We start from the raw sequence: 20,657 nt of genomic DNA, 5'->3' as shown, positions 1-20,657 counted from the left end.
GGGGCAAAAATAAGATCGTCATAGGCTGTAGACTGTAACTGACTGTCAAGTTTCAGCAGAGGGAAAAACAGACCAGAAGCTCCAGGATTGAAAGAGGAAAGCGTTCGGAAGGAAAAACTGGCCAGGGAATGGCAGAGTGAAGGACCAGTGCGTAGACCAAAGGAATCCCTTCTATTTTGCCATATTTTACTTCGGAGACGTGATTAGAGTTTTGTCCCATCAGCAGCCCCGTTCTGTTTCCTCTGGAGACAGTGCCCGAGAGTAACTGAGGCTGGGCAGGACTTGCCGAGAGTGCTTGGGATTTGATCCGCTGCTCTGGCAATGCAGCCGAGCTGCTCAGGGGGGAAACGAATACAAGGGGAGAGGAACCAGAGGCTATTTCTCTTCTAAAATAAGCCTGGGACAAGCTCATTTATTTTGGTGCCAGATATGCATGAGCAAATAAGTGACAGCTACGTGTATGGCAGTGTATGTGTGTGTTCTTATATAGGCCGTTTTGCTGGATGATGTAGAGCTCTTTGTTGTGCGGATCCTTTTAGAAATGCAGAGTTTGATGCTTCAGATCATACTGGTGTGGTTGTTTTCGCAGGCTGCTTTTTGGCTTCAGCACAGGGCCTCTAATGGTGTCATTTGTGTTCAGTAGCAGTTTGGAGCGCAGAGGTCACTTCCACCCCCAGCTGTGGTTTACCCTTTCTGTTGGATTTGTTGTTCCTGATGCCACATCAGTTGCTGAGGGAACAGAAGCAGAACCCGAGAACCAGCAGCCAGTGCCAGAACTGTCTTAGTTTCTCCTTGTCTTTTTGTGGGAACAGATGTTTTAGAGGGGATAATAAAGCAAATACTTAAATTACTGTGGCACGTTTTGCTTCACCTTTTTGTGACTTGGGAGAAAGCACATGAGAACAGGGTCTTTTTCTATGAGTTTGAGGAACAGGCCATGAGCAGTCAGGTTAATGTGTCAGTAGAAGACAGAGTTGAAGAGCTGCTTCAGTTTTGGATTTGACAAATGGTTTTGGGATTTGATACGCAAGTATATTCTGTCTTAATTTGTGTAAGTTTCCATTAAATCCTGAAAATGAACAATTTTGACTATAGTGCATGTGTCCATAAATGCCTTTCAGTCACTGATTTCATAAAAGTTTGGTAGATGCAAGTAAATTTCATTCAGACCAAACTGCACAGGTGTCTGACAGGCAAAATAACATGTATTTTAGTCAAATAAAGCATTCTAAAAACCAGGGACATGCCATTAAACCAGTTCCTTTGGTGTTGATAGTTTGGGCCATGAACAAATCCTTACACGCCTCAACTGTTAATCCGGTACTAGTTCTGCTAATTCCTAGAGCACCAACTACATAGTTCTATTGTATGTTTTTTCTTAGTTTAAGAGAACTCTTGAAACTATAAACTGTTTGATGCATTTGAGTAGCTGTTGTTCTGTGTGACTGTTCTTTGACTGGACCTGATCCTTGGTTAGTTTTAGAAGATTTAGTTAAGCTTTGGGTAGTGTGTAGGTGTTTGTATATTAGCATATATGAACATTTCAATAGTTGGATGACAGAATTACAAAACACAACAGTTTTAGTGTGCATGATGCATATTATAGCTAAGATGTAGCAACTGGCATATTAGAGATACAAACTAAAGCACATATGACAAAAATAACAAGAAAATCCAATTCTTTTCTAATTTTGGAGTTCGAGTTTGCCTGACAAGTGTGAAAGTCCCAAGCCATGTGAAGCAATAGCAGGGGTGCTGGCGTGACGTTTCTACACGAAGGGGTTTGGGCAAGTCCTTGCAGCATGATGGTAGAACTTTCTTTAAAAATTGGGTTTTTTTTTTATGTACAAGAAAGTTTTTATATAAAACTTTGTGTTGGGTCTATCTTAAATATGTTTTTAAGAACTCTCTGAAAAGGTGTTCAACATTGAACGGAACTTTGAGGAATGGAAATAGTGTGCAACTACTAGTAAAAATGTATAAAGTGTATAAATAGGTTAGTTACTTAGTCAATAGAAGTTCTTCTCATTGGGAAAAAAATGTGATAGCAATGTAGTAAACAACAAAACTGTTACATGAAAAGTACCAAAGTCTTGTGAATTAACATCTAAAAAAACCCCAAAAGAGAAACTGTGGTAGGTGTCAACTCGAAGTATATTGTTAGCATTAATTTAAGTGGAAATGAAAAATGTCCTATCCTAAAGACGTCACACAACATTGCAAGGAAGCTGTGGTTGAACTGGAGCTGGCGCGTTTGGCTGGAGCGGTAAGGAAGGAGCTGGAAGCGCCGGCGCCCCCGTGCGCGGAGCGGAGCTGGGCTCTGGGCTCTGGCTCTGGTTCTGCGCTGGCCCGCGCGGAGGCAGCGCCACGGGAGGCCACCGCGGCCGGCGGGATCCCCGTGAGAGCAGGCGCTTGGGACACACCAGAAACGTGTTGGTTTGTTGGTTCGTTTGAGTGCGACAGGCAACCTGTGAGCGCTGTCAGCGTGAAAGACATAGTACTAGTAACCGCATTTTTGGTGGAAATTGCTGAAATGCAGCTTTTAAAATAACAACATCTCAGAGTTATAATTGCTATGACATTGCTCCTAATAGCAAACAACATTTTTCTTAAACACAGAAGCCTGAGTGTATTAGTTGTCATAAACAGGCTTAAGTATTAGGCTGGCTGTTCTGTATGTGGATATACTGCATTTAACTTTCTTTGCAAGAAACAGAGAAATAGCAGTGCCAGGAATGTGAAAGATTGTATGTGATAGTTGGGTAGTTAGTTCTAAAGAGCTGGAATACGTTATGCTCTACTGCAGCGAAGGTTCTAGGAGGCGGCGGAGGCGCAGGAGCAGCCTGGCCCTGTGTGCTGGAGGTGAGGCGGTGCCGAAGGCCGGCCCGGCGCAGCAGGGAGCTCCCGCCACCTCCAGGCACGTCTCAGCAGGCCTGGCTGACCGCGGATGTCCCAGCTGACTGAGGGCTGGCAAAGGTGACGCCCGTCTACGAGAAGGGCGCGAAGGAGGAATCGCAGGCCTGTGGGTCTGAGGTCGCTGCCGGGCAGCCCGTGGAGCAGACTGTCCAGGAGCCGTCACGAGGCGCCTACGGGACAGCCAGGCGATCCGGCCCCGTCGGCACGGGTTAACAAAGGGCAGGTCCTGCTTGGCCAACCCGATCTCGTCCTGTGACAAGGTGACCTGTTCAGTGGGTGAGGGAAAGGCTGTGGATGTTGTTTACCTGGACTTTGGGAAGGCCTTGGTGCACATACACTATTCACATTGTGATTCTTTATGATGTGAGGTACCATCCCAATTAAAAAGCTGCGTGTTACACATAGGATGGCATTAGTTAAAAAATGAAACATGCATTTGAATACTGGTTCTACAAAATACAGAGTTTTGAGAATCCTGAAATAGTTATTGTCATGGATCTAGAGCCTCATTAGCCTTGGAGCTGCAGATTAACTTGTGTTTACACTCCGTTTAGAAATGGAACTCAAATGCTGTTTATGAAATGGAATGGGAAATTTCTGATAAAACTGATCTGCTTCCATAATGTTTCTGGTTACTCCTAATTACACAGGAGGTTCCTTTGTGGCTCTTTCCCTTTTAAGTACTTGTCAACACACATAAAATTCTATGACCACGCTGTGTCTTTTCACCTGTTTGTCCATGTGCCTGTCTGTTCCATGCGGTAACTTTTGCTGGCTGTTCATTTTCAGCCATAACTGAGAGTAGGCCAGACATGCAAAGGCGAAGTTCTCCAGTTTTGTGGCAGGCGGTGACTGTTGGGGCAGCAGCACAGGCTGGAGCTGCCGCGGGGCAGCGCTGGGGGCTCAGGTCTGGTCAAGGGCTGGGCCGGCCAGGCTGGGGGCTCAGGTCTGGTCAAGGGCTGGGCCGGCCAGGCTGGGGGCTCAGGTCTGGTCAAGGGCTGGGCCGGCCAGGCTGGGGGCTCAGGTCTGGTCAAGGGCTGGGCTGGCCAGGCTGGGGGCTCAGGTCTGGTCAAGGGCTGGGCCGGCCAGGCTGGGGGCTCAGGTCTGGTCAAGGGCTGGGCCAGTCAGGCTGGGGGCTCAGGTCTGGTCAAGGGCTGCGCTGGTCAGGCTGGGGGCTCAGGTCTGGTCAAGGGCTGGGCCGGCCAGGCTGGGGGCTCAGGTCTGGTCAAGGGCTGGGCCGGCCAGGCTGGGGGCTCAGGTCTGGTCAAGGGCTGGGCCGGCCAGGCTGGGGGCTCAGGTCTGGTCAAGGGCTGGGCCGGCCAGGCTGGGGGCTCAGGTCTGGTCAGGGGCTGGGCCGGTCAGGCTGGGGGCTCAGGTCTGGTCAAGGGCTGGGCCGGCCAGGCTGGGGGCTCAGGTCTGGTCAAGGGCTGGGCCGGCCAGGCTGGGGGCTCAGGTCTGGTCAGGGGCTGGGCCGGTCAGGCTGGGGGCTCAGGTCTGGTCAAGGGCTGGGCCGGCCAGGCTGGGGGCTCAGGTCTGGTCAAGGGCTGGGCCGGTCAGGCTGGGGGCTCAGGTCTGGTCAAGGGCTGCACTGGTCAGGCTGGGGGCTCAGGTCTGGTCAAGGGCTGCGCTGGTCAGGCTGGGGGCTCAGGTCTGGTCAAGGGCTGCACTGGTCAGGCTGGGGGCTCAGGTCTGGTCAAGGGCTGGGCCGGCCAGGCTGGGGGCTCAGGTCTGGTCAAGGGCTGGGCCGGCCAGGCTGGGGGCTCAGGTCTGGTCAGGGGCTGGGCCGGCCAGGCTGGGGGCTCAGGTCTGGTCAAGGGCTGGGCCGGTCAGGCTGGGGGCTCAGGTCTGGTCAAGGGCTGCACTGGTCAGGCTGGGGGCTCAGGTCTGGTCAAGGGCTGCACTGGTCAGGCTGGGGGCTCAGGTCTGGTCAAGGGCTGCACTGGTCAGGCTGGGGGCTCAGGTCTGGTCAATGAGATGAACACCTGGAGGGAGCTGCCCAGAGCACAGGGCCAGCTCTGCTCAGAGGGGACAGGGATGGGACAAGGGCAGCGGCACAGACTCAGACACCCGAGGTTCGCCCTGAACATCAGGAGACACGTTTTCACCGTGAGGGTGACTGAGCAGGGACACAGGCTGCCCTGAGAGGCTGTGATACCTTCACCCCTGGAGATACTCCAGAGTCATCTGGGGACAGGCCTGGGCAACTGGCGCTGGGTGACCCTGCTTGAGCAAGGGAGTTTGGTGACCTCCCGCTCAATCTCGACCACTCTGTCATCCTGTGTTCTATATTTTAGGATGTTAGGATGATCCTGACGTTCTATATTTTAGGATGTTTTAGTGATTTGTTTAAACTGATTTTGTGTCAGAGCGATGCTAGGAGCACATGCAGGGTCTTAAGTTCTGACCAGAAGGGTAGGATATTGCTATGGTCTCAAAGTAATGTATTCTAAAATTCAGAGGTCTTTAAGTTTCATTGGAATAAGATGCATGAGGATTAAAATATGGTCTACCCAATGTGAACTTTGAAAAGTTAGCTTTTTGTTGTTTCGTGGTTTATACTGTTTTGACAGTCAATGCACAATGTCCTGAAAGAGAAGGACTTCATGGAAGCGTGCCTTAAGGAAAGGGACAAATGTGGAAAGCACAAAAATGGCTTTTTTATAATCCTGCTGCTATATCATGTTGTGAGGGAAGGTTGACACAACGGAGGTCTTAGTAACTTTGTGGTAAACTGTGTGAGTACAAGCCTGAGCGTTATTGGTTAAACTTCCGTTCTTCTTGGTGCGTTTCCTCAGAATAATACAAATGTTGTATGTTAACGGAATGGAGCTACAGACCAGAAAGTTGTGTATTTTGTTTAGGCTTGGAGAAAGTTGAAAGGAGATAATCCTCATTTTTCAGGGAAAAACAAAGGAGCTAATTTTAATATTAATAAAAGAAAAATCAACTCTTCTCCCTTTCACCTTAGGTTTTGGGTAAGAGAGAACTTAGCAATGTAAATATGTACAGTAATCTGTCAGAGATAGAACTGAAGAACTTGTTACTAAGCTTATAATAAAATAATTACTGAGTCCAACTAGATGTAAATCATTGTTACCTGCTTTTTTTCCTTAACCAAGCATCACAGAGCTGTAGTATCAATGACACTATTGGCATAAATTGAAGTGGAAGTTCTCTTCTGTTTGAGGGAAGGAGCACGCTTTGGTGGCGCCGGCAGCGCGGCTGGTGCGTGTCAGCGTTCCCGCGGGGCGCGAGCGCCGTTCGCCCGGCTTTTCCGGCGCCGGCTGTGCCTGTGCCGGGTCCCTCCGGTGCGGAGCCGCGCGTGGTGCTGGGTCCGCTCTGCCTTTCGGCCTCAGAGCAGCGAACTCTCTGCAGCCGGGTTCTGCGTTCGGGGCCTCTGGAACAGCCCCCCCCCAGGCTGCTGTGGTTTTGTTTTCAGGCTCCGTGTTGTACACCTGTACAAGTGATGTGTCAGTCGTCGAGGTACGCCTGTCGTGTGGCATAAACAACCCACGATGTCCATTAGTGCTGTTGTTTTTCTGTGATGCAGGCTTTTATAGTGCCTGTGATATGATTATTTGCACTTTGACCAGTTCGAAGCCTTTTATTGTTCCCAAAGTGTAATATGTTACTTTAAAGTAATTGTTTTAATTTGATAAAGTGCGTTCAGTAGTTTTGGTTTTTTATGGTTGTAGTTCTGCCTTTTAATAGTCACTCTCCATTTCTGCAAGTACAAAGACATCAAGTAATGTATAAAGGTACCATGATTTTACAAATTCGGAACACAGGTGTTTCCCCCTGTTCTGTGCTGTGCTGAAGTTACCTTACTAACTTGGGTGCCTTTTTTTGGAAAGACAGTAAACTTCAGAAACTAAAGAAATACTTAAAAATCTCTCTACAATAACAAAGGCCATTTTTACATCTTGTGTTGGATTTGAAAAGTATGCTGCCTTCGCTGTACATGTAACAAGGAAACATACTGTATGACCCGTTATCTTCTAACTCTCACTGTTATGAGTAAGAGCAGCGTTCTAACTGTAGTGGAGTGATGTAAATGAATAAAGTTTACTACAAGATTTTTAATTTAAAATATTTTACTAAACAGTATTAAATGAGAATGAAGATGCAATATTTGAATCATATATGGGGTATTTTATTATCACAGCTACTTCATATCCTGATACATCTTTCTTATGTGTTGCTGCTATTTATATTACTAGGTATTTGTTAAAGGCTCCTCCCTGTACAAAGCTGAGTAACTGGCTTGAGTATGTGCTGCTTCTGTGCAAGAGCAGCAGGCTGCGGGTCTCCAGGACAGAGCGTGTGGATACAGCAGAGGCGATGCGATGGTGTCAGGGACTGTGCGACAGGCGGAGCTGGGGTCGCGCGGTGTGTCGTAGGACAGTGTTGGTGCCGGAGCTGTGGTGTTGGTGCCCGGGTGACCGAGGGCTGGGTTTGAACATCGTGTGTGGGGACACGGAAACTCTTGGTCCCATCAGCAGGATATTCCAGTGCCTGAAAGTGTTCCGCAGTTGTGCTTAAAGAAGAGAATGTTACCTTGGGGAAGAGTGAATTAGAATTACAGTAGATTATTGTTGTTCCTTAATACATATTTGTGGGTAAAAATTGTCTCCATTCCTGTAATGCTTTTATTGTTAAATCTATTATTGTTTTTTTCTGATGTGCCTATAAAATACGTGTACTGTTATATAGTAGATAGTATGATCTTAGCAGTTTGTAAGGTTGCTTTTTCTGAAGTGGTTTTGTTCCTGGGTTCCAGCAGTCCTTTGCCAAATAAACTTTCATGGCACAGAATTCCACGCCATCCCCCTCCCCGTTTTATGAAAATATGCTGTCCTACCTGCTTCAGGTCATCTAATCTCTTGTATATTTAATACTAAAAATGATTTTTTAAAAATGTATCACACATCAAGAGAACAATTACAAGTAAATGTTAAAAGTAACCGTGTTTCTCTCTCAAAAATAGTACTTCTGCATGAGGTCTAAATTAACTCTTCGGTGTCACCCAACACAAGTGGTCTTTTTCTCCCAGGGAATCTCAGGCTCTAAATGGCAGCTGGTTGGTGAGGCAGGTTAAAATTAGACATGGGGAAGGAATTGTTGCCCTGGGGGTGGTGAGAGCCTGGGCAGGTACCAGAGGGGGTGCTGAACCATCCCTGAGACATCCCAGGCCAGGCTGGACGGGCTCTGAGCACCCTGAGCTGGTGACGATGTCCCTGTCATGGCAGGGGACTGGGGGGCTGGGGAGGGCCCTGCAACACAAACCAGCTGTGATGATGTGAATCCATGATTAAGAGTAGGAAAGATATATAAGTATACATTCTATGATTCTATATATTTATATAGATATGTATATTTTTTTTTACAGTTGGATTAATTGATTTTGCTAGCAGGCAGGGCAGTGTTTTTGTCATTGATATAAAAACACAGAGACACAAGATCTGATGTAAAGGATGTTTAAATGTAGCTATACTTGATAACCAATTAACTTCCAGTTTAATTTGTTAAAGTGCTTTGCTTTCATTAGAGGAGAGACAGGCTGTTTGTCACATCAGAGGGAGCCCAAATTTCAAGTTCTAGACATCAAACTACTTTCTTTCTTAAGGACCTGGGAATCAGATGTTTACTTGGAAAGAAGTGGCTTCTTGTTACAATGTGCAGAACAGAATTCTTGATATTTGCTTGCTACAATTTATGTACTTGATATAATTTAATTTGGAATCAAGTCTATATTTCTGACTTCATCTAAACGTGTTATCAGGAGATTGCAGTGCTGGGAGGCTTAATAAATAAAAGTGACTTACTGGCCTTTTAAATATGGTGTCTCAACTTTGTCCTGGCCGTGCCAGTGAACACATGCATAATAAAGGTACCTAGATCAGTGGTGAGCATTTGCAAAAACCAAAATAACTTCAAACTATTTGTATTCGCAGTTCTAATAATTACAATAAGTACAATAAGTAAACTAATTTATTACGTGTGTTGTTTTTTTTTTTTAAAAGGGCTTTCCCTGCTTCTCATAGTTTTTTTTTTTCTTCCCTTAGCTGTTTTTCTCATCCTTTTTTCCTCTCTTTTCCCAGCTGTATTTGTCTGTGTGACTGTTGATTTTTAGCACTGTGCACGGTTCCCTGAGTGATGCAAAATGCAGTGCAGTTGTGTTTGTGTCTGGGGTTTCTGTCCGATGGGGCAGAATGCAAAACTCTGTGGTTTTGGCAATGGAAGCAGCTCCGCGGATGCTGAAGTTACAGCTCCGTGGTTTGCCAGAGTGCACACGTTCTGCAGCAAAAGCGCCGTCTCGAGGTGGTGGTTGGCCTTCAAACAGAGGATGAAGATACAGCCCTCGTAGTGCAGTAATACTCAGGTTTTCTCTTGTTCAGCTCAAAATGGATGTTAAAGTATAAAATGGCACTTGCTTTGCTGGAAGAAAGACTCAGTTTGTTTCACATTTTCCTTGACCTCCCAATGGTGATGGCAGGAAGAGGATCAGTGTTGTATTTTTAGTGACAGCGTTCCTTTCTTCCATCTACACTGACACGATGGAGTTGTTAATCAACACGTCTCCGCTTGCTGGGAACGGCCATGACGTGGCTCTTGTCCATGGAACGTGCGGACGTGGACGCGGGAGGTCCCGCGAACGCGAGCGTGTCCTGCGAGCGCCGAGTCACGGAGACTCTGCGTGGCTCTGGAGTGTGGGAGTTGATGACAACTAATTAAATGACGCAAAAACCTTTCAGCACTATTAGACAAGCTTTGTCTTGAATCCTGATGAAAATACCCAGTCCTGATGTAGACTTTGTCGTTGCTGACTTTGTTGTGTCCGTCCCTGAGAACGGTGGAACTCCTGGTCTGGAAGGGCTGGTGTGCTGGGGGGCCTGGCTGATCCACGCGCCCCCGCTCCTCCCGAAGGGATGGTTTGTCTTGGTAGGTGAGTCTCGCCTGGTCAAGCTGTGGGGAATAGTCAGCAACGTGAATAAAAACTGTGCCTCAGCGTTCTGAACTTTCCCATTTGTTAGCTTGGCTTCTGTCTCCGTGGGAGGATAACGATGCCACAAAACCGGTGTGTTTCTCAGACACGTTTTACCTGAAAAATGCGAAGAAGACTTGGGAATTTTTTTTTGGTACTACTGAATTAAATGAAACCTCAGATCAGTCGTTAAACTTCTGTGGTCTGTTGCACTGAAAAAGAAATAAGTGTAAAAGAGGATCATTTTTCTTTACAGTGTATATAGAGATTTTCAGCATTTGGAAATAGAAGAACTGGAAGTATAAGAATTAATATTTTTAGAATATTTGAAAATGGCCAGACCAGCAAATTTAAATTAATGGTGATTTAGGGGGAAGGATAACAATTCACAGAATGGTAACTGTGTCTAGAGGGCGTTTACTTGATCATGATCAGACAGTCTTGTGCCGGGGAGGCTGAGGTTGGATGTGGGAACAATTTCTCCCCCAAAGGGCTGTGGGGCATTGGAACAGGCTGCCCAGGGCAGTGCTGGAGTCACCAGCCCTGGAGGGCTGGACGTGGAGATGAGGTTCTCAGACATGGGGCAGGGAACGGGTGGACTCTGATCTCAAGGGGCTTTTCCAAGCTAAATGATTCTGCGATTTTGGGGGAATTGAACTTATGTTTGGTTTTCTCTTTCCAAATACTTAATGGAGTTAGGAATGCGTAATTGCAAGTTAGTGGAAGAAACCAGAAGATCTAGAAGAATATATTCTGGGATTCTGATGGTGATTTGGAGGCTTTCTGAAGGATTTGGTAGAGCCTAGGCTGGTTTCATTTAACAAAATTAAAAACTGAGAGCTTGCACACTCCTGCCCTATGGGCCACAAACTCCAGAAAAACAGTGTAAAAACCACCAAAATGTAGGACTCAAACCAATGGGGTTAAGCTGATAAAGAACAATTTTAGGCTGAAAAGCTGAGGAATGTAAAGACAGGAGAAGGAGGTAAATGTATAAATGGCATTTGATCCGTGATAAGAGGGGCTGTGTGAGGTGGGACGGGACGGAAGGAGGTTTGGTCCGTGAAGTCTTTTAGCAGGAGCACCGGTTTATAGGGGGGGCAGGAAGGGACTGCAGGCAGGCGGGACCTGACTACGGGAGTCTCTTAAAGAGAATTAAACCCAGAACCTGACTACGGGAGTCTCTTAAAGAGAATTAAACCCAGAACCTGACTACACGAGTCTCTTAAAGACAATGAAACCCAGAACCTGACTACGGGAGTCTCTTCAAGACAATGAAACCCAGAACCTGACTACAGGAGTCTCTTAAAGAGAATTAAACCCAGAACCTGACTACACGAGTCTCTTCAAGACAATGAAACCCAGAACCTGACTACACGAGTCTCTTCAAGACAATGAAACCCAGAACCTGACTACATGAGTCTCTTAAAGAGAATTAAACCCAGAACCTGACTACACGAGTCTCTTCAAGACAATGAAACCCAGAACCTGACTACAGGAGTCTCTTAAAGAGAATTAAACCCAGAACCTGACTACACGAGTCTCTTAAAGACAATGAAACCCAGAACCTGACTACAGGAGTCTCTTAAAGAGAATTAAACCCAGAACCTGACTACAGGAGTCTCTTAAAGACAATGAAACCCAGAACCCAGACTCTTCGGGAGAGCATTAAATGTTCCTCGTGGTGACGGATGCCCAGCTTTGCTGGCACCGATGGGCACATTGCTGAAATCTGCTGCTGAAATGCTGACCTGCTGTTGAATTATCAGTCTCCAAAATCAGAATAGGTATTTTTGCCTTGGCAGATTAAAATCTTTCTGAAATTATATATTTGCACAAAGCTTATATTGTTAACAGAGACTTTTTTTGTTGATCTGTTGTTCTAAATTAATATTTTTAGGTATTGCTTTTCCACACATTAGTTCATCAAAGGAGATAGAAGCCATTACAACTATTTCTAAAAAAGATGTGTTTTAAAAATCAGCTCACTTTCTTACAACTGTGTGTTTAAGGGCCGTCACTTCTCTTTCCCCGGCCATTCGGTAGAGGGGTTTTCCAAGAAGCAGGTTGTCGTGCGTTAGTCTTCAATAGGTATCACAGGCTCTTTTGCTGAGACTTCAGATGTACCAGCAGTGCCATGTCTTGTCTTGCACAGGGAGACTTGCTTCAGCTTTTTCAGGTATTTATGTGAGTTTTAGGGAAGTGCCCCCATTTGATCAAATATTCTATCATGTTTTCAAGAAATGCCGGTTATAAACGTTAACATTGCCCTCATCTCACTTTTTCAGTAATTTTCGACACCGTGACTTGGTGAACTGTCCTGTCCCAGCAGTTCCAGAGCAGACACACCTGAATTACGCATGAAAACCAGGAAGAATGAGCTTGAAAACTCATGTTCATTCAACCCTTGTTTGCAATATAATTAAACCAGGCAGCGAGTCTGTTTTTAAAAGGCAGGCATACCTTTTGCAGTGTGTTTGCGTTGGAGAAAGAAGTAAATTGCGGTCAAGAGAGAAAACATTTTGGCCCATGGCTTGATGAAAATGGTGCAGTTTTTGCTGCTTTCTGCAGTGCTTTCAGATTTTAAGTTCTGATTTAATTAAGAAGATGCTATTGCAAGGATGTGAACCAGTTATTCTAGTCTTGCTTAAAAAAAACCCACCATGCAAAGTGATAACAGTAACAAAGGTGGGAATTCACCCCACCCTGTCTTCCCACTTAAGTCAAACCTCAATTAGCTCCATTTATATGCTATTAATAATAAGCGAAGAAACTTCCTTTTTCTGTACTTTGTACACAATAAGGAAATAATGTAGGGGAAAAAAGATGAGGTTCCATTAATGTTGCATAGTTAATGATGACATTTAAAAATACAAAACAATGTAATCTGTCCATGAACCGTCCCTTTCTTGCCATGAGCGGCGGTCGTTGCACCCGCGGTTCTGCAGCCAGGGGGCACAGGCGGACTCCAGGACACAGGCGGACTCGGGGACACAGGCGGACTCCAGGACACAGAGACATGATATGGACATGAAACAACATGGTATAAACACGATAGAAAGTTGACAGTCTCCTCTCCAGGCACTCTGCCTTTTCTGTTCTTTTACATTTTCAAATGCTACCTCTGTGCACTGAGTGTGGAATGTTGGCTCTTCTAGCCTTTTATTCTCAAGTTGCATTAGGATTTTGTTTGCACGTAAGGCTACTTTGTTTTATGCTTCTAATAATCAGTTCTAAAAGCAAACCTAAAAAATAAACCACAATAAAATGCTTTTCTGTGGGCTTTGTTAGTGCAATAACTGTGAGTACCAAGAGGGAGAAGAACAGACTGGTCGCAAGGACTTCTGTTATTGCACAACTAAGTGGTAAATCCCGAGCTTTCCACGTTTGTGCGGGTGTGCAGTTGTGCATGAAGAGAATATTTAATCTGAAACAATATTCTTGGGTGGTCTTGAATGCTTTCTGGATTGGGCAGCGTCGATGTGTACCTTCCTGAGGTTGGCGCCGGGTGCCGTGTCGGCCGCGAGCCCTGGCGCGCTCTGCGCTCTGCGCAGTGCTTGTGTGGCGCGGCACCTGTTCACTGTGTTTTGTGTGCTGGGACCAAAACCAGCCTGGGTGCTTTTAGTCAGGGAGAAGAAAAACACTGACATATGTAAGGAGCATATTAGTAGTGGTATTTATAGAAGTAGATGCTTCCTTTGTTTTTAGTTTTGGAATTTCAAAGCTTCAGTCTTGGTGTATACAAATCTGCAGCAAATGATATGATTTTTGGAACCTCACAGTCACTTGTCAGAGTCATTTTTCCCCTAGTTTTACCATATAAATAAAATTTGGGTCTCTTTGTAGATAATGATTTTTTTTTTTCTTCTACAGTTTATTGTTAAAACCTTCAGTAAATGTAGAAATTTGGATTCTTCCTTGAGCTGACTTCCGAAAAGCCGTTTTCCACGTCAGTGTTACAGCCGCAGGGAGGACCGTTCCCTGGTGAGCTACTGCAGGCTGAGCGCGGCCGGCAGGAGCGCGGGCTCCGGGAGGGGCAGCGCGCGTGCGGGGCTGAGATGTGCTGGCGCTGGAGCCGGGGCCTTCAGCACGGGCGCTCGTTCTCCTTTGCAAAGGGACGGGAATTGCGCCGCCTGTTGTAGAGGCCTTTATTTGTTTGCTAACTGTGGCGAGTGTTACGAATGTATTGAGGTAGCGTTTACAGCAAGGGACTAAACTCTGAACCATGGAACCTTTTGTCTTTGGAAGGAGAATAAACAACATCAGTTATATAAGACCATGTGTTCAATCTGCTTTTCTTTGTTGATGAAGAATGGATAATGGTCTTTAATTTGTTCATTGTGAATATGTACAGCATATGGGAGAAGGAAATAGGGCGGTGTGTGATGCATTTGGTATATGTTGCATTGTATTTGCTTTTGTTTACTTGACTAAGAAATGGGAAGTTAGATTCGCATATAACAGACAACTCTATTTTTGCTACTAAAAGTGAATTTATTAGCTTGGGAAACAGCAGTTGCACCAAGATGCACTTTTCTTTCCCTCAGACAGCATTCGATAGCCAGGACGTCTGTCGGTCCGTGTGTGCGACACTCGGTGGTCCGGCTGACGTCAGCTGCGGCTCGTCGGAAGAGGGTCGGTGAGGCTGTGTGTGCACATCTGCCCGCGGTTGCTTTCCCAGTCTGTCAAATTCCTGCATTTGGACCTTCATTAACATCTTGACTGTGTGCAGTTGACACTGTTTGACCACTCCATTAGATTAATTCAGCACCAATACTAGTTTTATTACCTGTAATTTTGAATGGGCTGCTAAAATTTACCTACTGAATACAGACTTTTTGTTAAGCCTAATGATAGTATGTCATGCTAACATGGTCATGCTGGGTGATTTGCATAGTACCATAGGATATGTGAAATTTCACTGACTCTTGACTGGTCTTCAGTGAAAAAACATTAGAAGCCCTCAACAATATCAGTGTTCTCCTATTATAGCAAGTAATATTTTCCTGAAATGGTTGTATTCCAAATGTTTCATCTCTTACGCCTTTTTCTCTTTTCTGTACAATGGGATGAACGGTGTGTTTAGAAAAACTTGATCTACCCAGGGAACAGAAAATCTGGGAAGAAAGCAATCTGGACAAGTCTTCAAAAACTGGTTTTACATTGGGTGAAATGTGTGTGGATTTTGTGCTGACATAGTGATGCTTCTCAGTCCTCATAACGAGAGGAGAATTTGGGACCCTCATGCTAGGGAGAGTCAGCAATGGAATGCGACTCTGGCCTGGATAAATGAAATTGAAATTCCCATTGATTTCCGGGAGGCTGGAGTTCTTTTTGCATGTTAACAGGAAGATTCCTCTGACTCACCGTGTACACGCAAAGGGACACGCGGTCCTGTGTCGTTCGCAGGCACAGGTTTCGCGGACGTTTCCTGCCCCGTTTGGCGTGTTTGTCCCCGGGAAGGGGTCGGGACAGGACGCTTTGTGTCCTCAGCTGACGGTTGTTTCTGTTTGCAGGTTGCAAACCAGCGATGTCCCAGAACTGACCGTGGCCAACCCAGTAAGTAACCAACCTGCAGCAATGGCCGTTGTGATGATGTTCTGAGAAGCGTGAGCTGTGCAGGGAGAAGGAAAATGTTATGCACTGTGTGCTTAGTGCTAAGTTCTGCATCCAGGTCCTGATTTTTCCACAAGACATTAAGCACGAGCTTAACTAAGACTTCTAGATCCTTAGTCCACATCTGCAGTTACTTTTGTGACTTCAGGCTAACTGTTGAGTAGATCTGTAGCAGTGCTGTCCATAATAACAGTGGTATCGTGCTTTCGGGATCTATTTGTGTGTAGGCTTGAAATAGAAATATTATAGAATGTAATTTTAGTGTGTTGCACGTTTTCAGTATGCCTTTAGTAGCTTTGGTATCTGATGGTATACAGTTCAGGGAATAGTTAAAATTGATTGAGAGGTTGTGCTGAGAATTTTGATTCCAAAATCCATTTTAGCAACTTTGAAAAATATTTTGGATAGTCAGAGAATGTGTGATATTTTACTACATGATAAGTGGGCATGAATTATCCTTTTTTTAATTAATAGATAGCTTACTAGATGATTATGAAATCAATAATTTTACATTTACATCAATTTGCTTGCGTTTTTTCGGGATAGCTAAAGAGAAAAGGTGTTTGTGTCTTACTCTGGTACTTGGCTTTAGACAAAGCTGCAGTGAGAACTGAAATAGAGATTTAAACCTTTGCTCAGCTCACAGGTGCATCTTTCAGGTGTGTTCTTGACTCTATGGTGGCACTTGCTGTCTGTCGGGTACCTGAAGTAAGAGAGGGAAATTGGAAATGAATTTGACATGAATTATTTATGTTTATTATTTTTATTAGTTTATTAGTTTTTATTAGTTTATTAGTTTATTATTTTTATACTCCTCATGTTAATGATCAATTCTTCATATGCTTGTGATAATATACCCTGAAAATAGCAAATAACATACTTAAATTAGTAAGTTTTACTACATGATGAGTGAGCATGAATTATCTTTTTTTTTAATAGATAGCTTACTAGATTATTATGAAATCAATAATTTTACATTTACATCAATTTGCTTGCGTTTTTTTGGGATAGCTAAAGAGAAAAGGTGTTTTTGTCTTACTCTGGTACTTGGCTTTAGACAAAGCTGCAGTGAGAACTGAAAGAACTAATAAGCTATGTATTTCTCTGTGGAATACATAGTTTTATTACAGTTTTCTTTTAAACTAATAGACTATGTTTGATGTGTTGTATTTTATAATCGGAAGGCAGTTTTGATAAGCAAAACAAACAAACCACCACAGCAACTGCTGTAATAGTTACTCCAAATTGTTTTAATGCTGCTGCTGCAAATCAGGTTTAAGAACAGTTATTTTCTGTAAGGGTTAAGGAGCAGCTTTTGATTACGTATTGCCAATCCAGGATTAGCATCTGTTAGGAGGAATGAGTGGTTTATTAAGCTTTACTGTACAGATGGCAACTGGAGAAGCTCAGATGCAAATTGAATTTTAGGTGGTATCCGTGTATTGTTAAGAGCAGCTGGTTGTCTTTGCAGTGATGCTGATCTGTTTGCACCAAGTGTTACTGTTGTTTGCAGTTACTTCAGAAGTTTAGAAGTTCAGAAGTGCTTCAAAGCACATATGATTAGAGTTTTCACTTTGCTTTGACTTTCTTACAGGAAGAAGTGTTCTTAGCATTTGCATACAAAGCTTTGTCTGCTTATGGGAAACAAGAAATATTTTCTTCTAATTAAATGTCAGAGTTGTAATATACAGTAGCTCTGTAATTTAAATGTTTAGGCTAAAAGGACATTTCTGGGCAACTATTGAAAAGATAATTTTCCCTGTGTAAGTTGATACAGCTTTATCTTTTGCATCTCGGTCTTCAGGGACTTTTCTGCTGGTAGCTGATGTGAGTATTGTGTTCCCTCCTCAGCTGCAAAGCTGCTTCTAGTGGGACTTCACCGGTCACCCCAGGCAGGCTCCAGAACCCTGGTCTGGGTAAGGTCACAGTGAGGGAACGTACTGTATGTGGTGCTTTTTGTGCTGTGACTGGGATTCGTAATACTACTATGAATCATTTGATATTTGGTTATATTCTTAAAGTCTTAAAAATCCTTAGGCAAAACTAAATTGGCTTTATTTAATTTTCTGATTTTGAGGAAGGTAGCAGATCCTGTGGCAGTAAAGGGAAAATTGAAATACTGAAATCAAGAGGGTCAAAACTGAGAAGGCAACCAGCATCCTTGAATGAAAAAAAAACCAATTAGAGTTCTTTAATTTTCAGCTTGACAACTGGAAGAGTTTACATATGTGTTTTTGGGAGACGGATGTGAAAACAGAACAGCCTTGTGCCAGGGAGCGGCAGCTGATCAGCATCTCTCTTCAGCCGCGTGTGAAGGGCACCAGGCCTTGGCTTGTTCTTCATTTGTGGTTGTAGCTCTGCTCTTGTGTTGCTTGGAAGTCCATAAATCATTTACTAATTTATCTTAACAGTGGGTGAGTCAGAATAAAAGATTATTTTTTTTCCAGAGACTTTTGTCTAGCAGGACAGGTGGGGGCAGTAGCAGAAAGGCCCTGGGGTTTGGCAGAGAGTAAGCGGGAGGTGAGTCAGCCCAGGCGTTGAGGGGCAGGCCGAGCCCTGCTGAGACCGAGCCCTGCTGAGACCGAGCCCTGCTGAGACCGAGCCCTGCTGAGACCGGGGCTGTGAGGGGCAGGCCGAGCCCCGCTGAGACCGGGGCTGTGTCACAGGGACAGGCAGTGCTGAGACCAGGGGCTGTGTCCCAGGGACAGGCAGTGCCGAGACCAGGGGCTGTGTCACAGGGACAGGCAGTGCTGAGACCAGGGGCTGTGTCACAGGAGCAGGCAGTGCCGAGACCAGGGGCTGTGTCCCAGGGACAGGCAGTGCCGAGACCAGGGGCTGTGTCACAGGGACAGGCAGTGCTGAGACCAGGGGCTGTGTCCCAGGGACAGGCAGTGCTGAGACCAGGGGCTGTGTCACAGGGACAGGCAGTGCCGAGACCAGGGGCTGTGTCCCAGGGACAGGCAGTGCCGAGACCAGGGGCTGTGTCCCAGGGACAGGCAGTGCCGAGACCAGGGGCTGTGTCACAGGGACAGGCAGTGCTGAGACCAGGGGCTGTGTCACAGGGACAGGCAGTGCCGAGACCAGGGGCTGTGTCACAGGGACAGGCAGTGCCGAGACCAGGGGCTGTGTCCCAGGGACAGGCAGTGCTGAGACCGGGGCTGTGCCCCAGGGACAGGCAGTGCTGAGACCAGGGGCTGTGTCCCAGGGACAGGCAGTGCTGAGACCAGGGGCTGTGTCCCAGGGACAGGCAGTGCTGAGACCAGGGGCTGTGTCACAGGGACAGGCAGTGCCGACACCAGGGGCTGTGTCCCAGGGACAGGCAGTGCTGAGACCAGGGGCTGTGTCCCAGGGACAGGCAGTGCTGAGACCAGGGGCTGTGTCCCAGGGACAGGCAGTGCTGAGACCAGGGGCTGTGTCCCAGGGACAGGCAGTGCTGAGACCAGGGGCTGTGTCCCAGGGACAGGCAGTGCTGAGACCAGGGGCTGTGTCACAGGGACAGGCAGTGCCGACACCAGGGGCTGTGTCCCAGGGACAGGCAGTGCTGAGACCAGGGGCTGTGTCCCAGGGACAGGCAGTGCTGAGACCAGGGGCTGTGTCCCAGGGACAGGCAGTGCTGAGACCGGGGCTGTGTCACAGGGACAGGCAGTGCCGAGACCAGGGGCTGTGTCCCAGGGACAGGCAGTGCTGAGACCAGGGGCTGTGTCACAGGGACAGGCAGTGCTGAGACCAGGGGCTGTGTCCCAGGGACAGGCAGTGCCGAGACCAGGGGCTGTGTCACAGGAGCAGGCAGTGCCGAGACCAGGGGCTGTGTCCCAGGGACAGGCAGTGCCGAGACCAGGGGCTGTGTCACAGGAGCAGGCAGTGCCGAGACCAGGGGCTGTGTCCCAGGGACAGGCAGTGCCGAGACCAGGGGCTGTGTCCCAGGGACAGGCAGTGCCGAGACCAGGGGCTGTGTCACAGGGACAGGCAGTGCTGAGACCAGGGGCTGTGTCACAGGGACAGGCAGTGCCGAGACCAGGGGCTGTGTCCCAGGGACAGGCAGTGCCGAGACCAGGGGCTGTGTCCCAGGGACAGGCAGTGCTGAGACCAGGGGCTGTGTCACAGGGACAGGCAGTGCTGAGACCAGGGGCTGTGTCCCAGGGACAGGCAGTGCCGAGACCAGGGGCTGTGTCCCAGGGACAGGCAGTGCCGAGACCAGGGGCTGTGTCCCAGGGACAGGCAGTGCTGACACCAGGGGCTGTGTCACAGGAGCAGGCAGTGCTGAGACCAGGGGCTGTGTCACAGGGACAGGCAGTGCCGAGCTCTCTTGAGACGGGCGGGAACAGGAGCAGGGGATGCAATACCATGTGTGAGAGAACTGGGATTGATCAGAGGAGCTGATGGTTGTCTTGAGCTGCCTTGAGGGCGTTAGAGAGAAGAAAACTCAGATTCTGCTTGGGAGTGTGCCATGAAATGAGAAGAGGCAAAAGACAAATTATGCAAAGAGAAAGTTTGATTAGACAAAAGGGAAAAAATTCTGAGCGCGAAAGTTGTCAAACTTTATGAGCTGGCAACATTCGCTTGCAGCCCAGAAACCCAGTTGTACCCTGGGCTGTGTCCCCAGCCCTGGGGGCAGGTCAGCGAGGGCGTTGTCCCCTGCGCCCGCTCTGTGAGCCCCTGCAGTGCTGGTCCAGCTCTGGGTCCCCAGCACAGGACACACATGGACCTGCTGGAGAGGGGCCAGAGCAGCCCCAGGAATGACCGAGGCTGGAGCAGCTCTGCTGGGGACAGGCGAGAGAGCTGGGCTGGTCAGCTGCACAGGAGAAGCTCTGGGGAGACCTGACTGCGGCCTTTCAATATATAAAGGGGGATCATAAGATAGAGAGGCTTTTTATCAAGGCCTATAGTGACAGGACAAGGAGAAATGGCTTTAAGCTGAAAGAGGGTAGTTTTAGATTTGACATAAGAAATTTTTTATGATGAAGGTGGTGAGACACTGTAATAGGTTTGCCCAGAGAAGTTGTGGATGCCCCATCATTGGAAGTGGTCAAGTCTGGTTAGATGGGGCTTTAGCAACCTAACCCAGTATGAGATGTGCCTGCCTACAGCGTGGAGTTGGACTAGATGATCTTTCAAGGTCCTTTCCAACCCAGTCTGTGCT

The 20,657-nt window shown here is 46.8% G+C and overlaps 1 protein-coding gene across 20 annotated transcripts in view; it reads left to right on the top strand.

Moving 5' to 3' along the window:
- BAZ2B (bromodomain adjacent to zinc finger domain 2B) overlaps positions 1-20,657 on the top strand; it is a 111,700-nt gene that overhangs the window by 13,521 nt on the left and 77,522 nt on the right. For 18 of the 20 annotated variants that reach the window (XM_082055546.1, XM_082055547.1, XM_082055545.1 and 15 more), the window contains exon 2: positions 15,418-15,460. The exons of 1 other annotated variant lie outside the window; for it this stretch is intronic. The gene's annotated coding sequence lies outside the window, so the exon portion shown is untranslated. Of the gene's footprint in view, positions 1-15,417; positions 15,461-20,657 lie in introns of those variants that run through there. One more of the 20 variants, XM_082055537.1, reaches the window with a different exon arrangement.

This window comes from Streptopelia decaocto, assembly GCF_964273445.1.
Source record: "Streptopelia decaocto genome assembly, chromosome: 6".
In the NCBI taxonomy this organism is placed as follows: domain Eukaryota; kingdom Metazoa; phylum Chordata; class Aves; order Columbiformes; family Columbidae; genus Streptopelia; species Streptopelia decaocto.
Note: the sequence above shows the minus strand (reverse complement) of the source record. Positions and strands in the feature narration are given on the sequence as shown.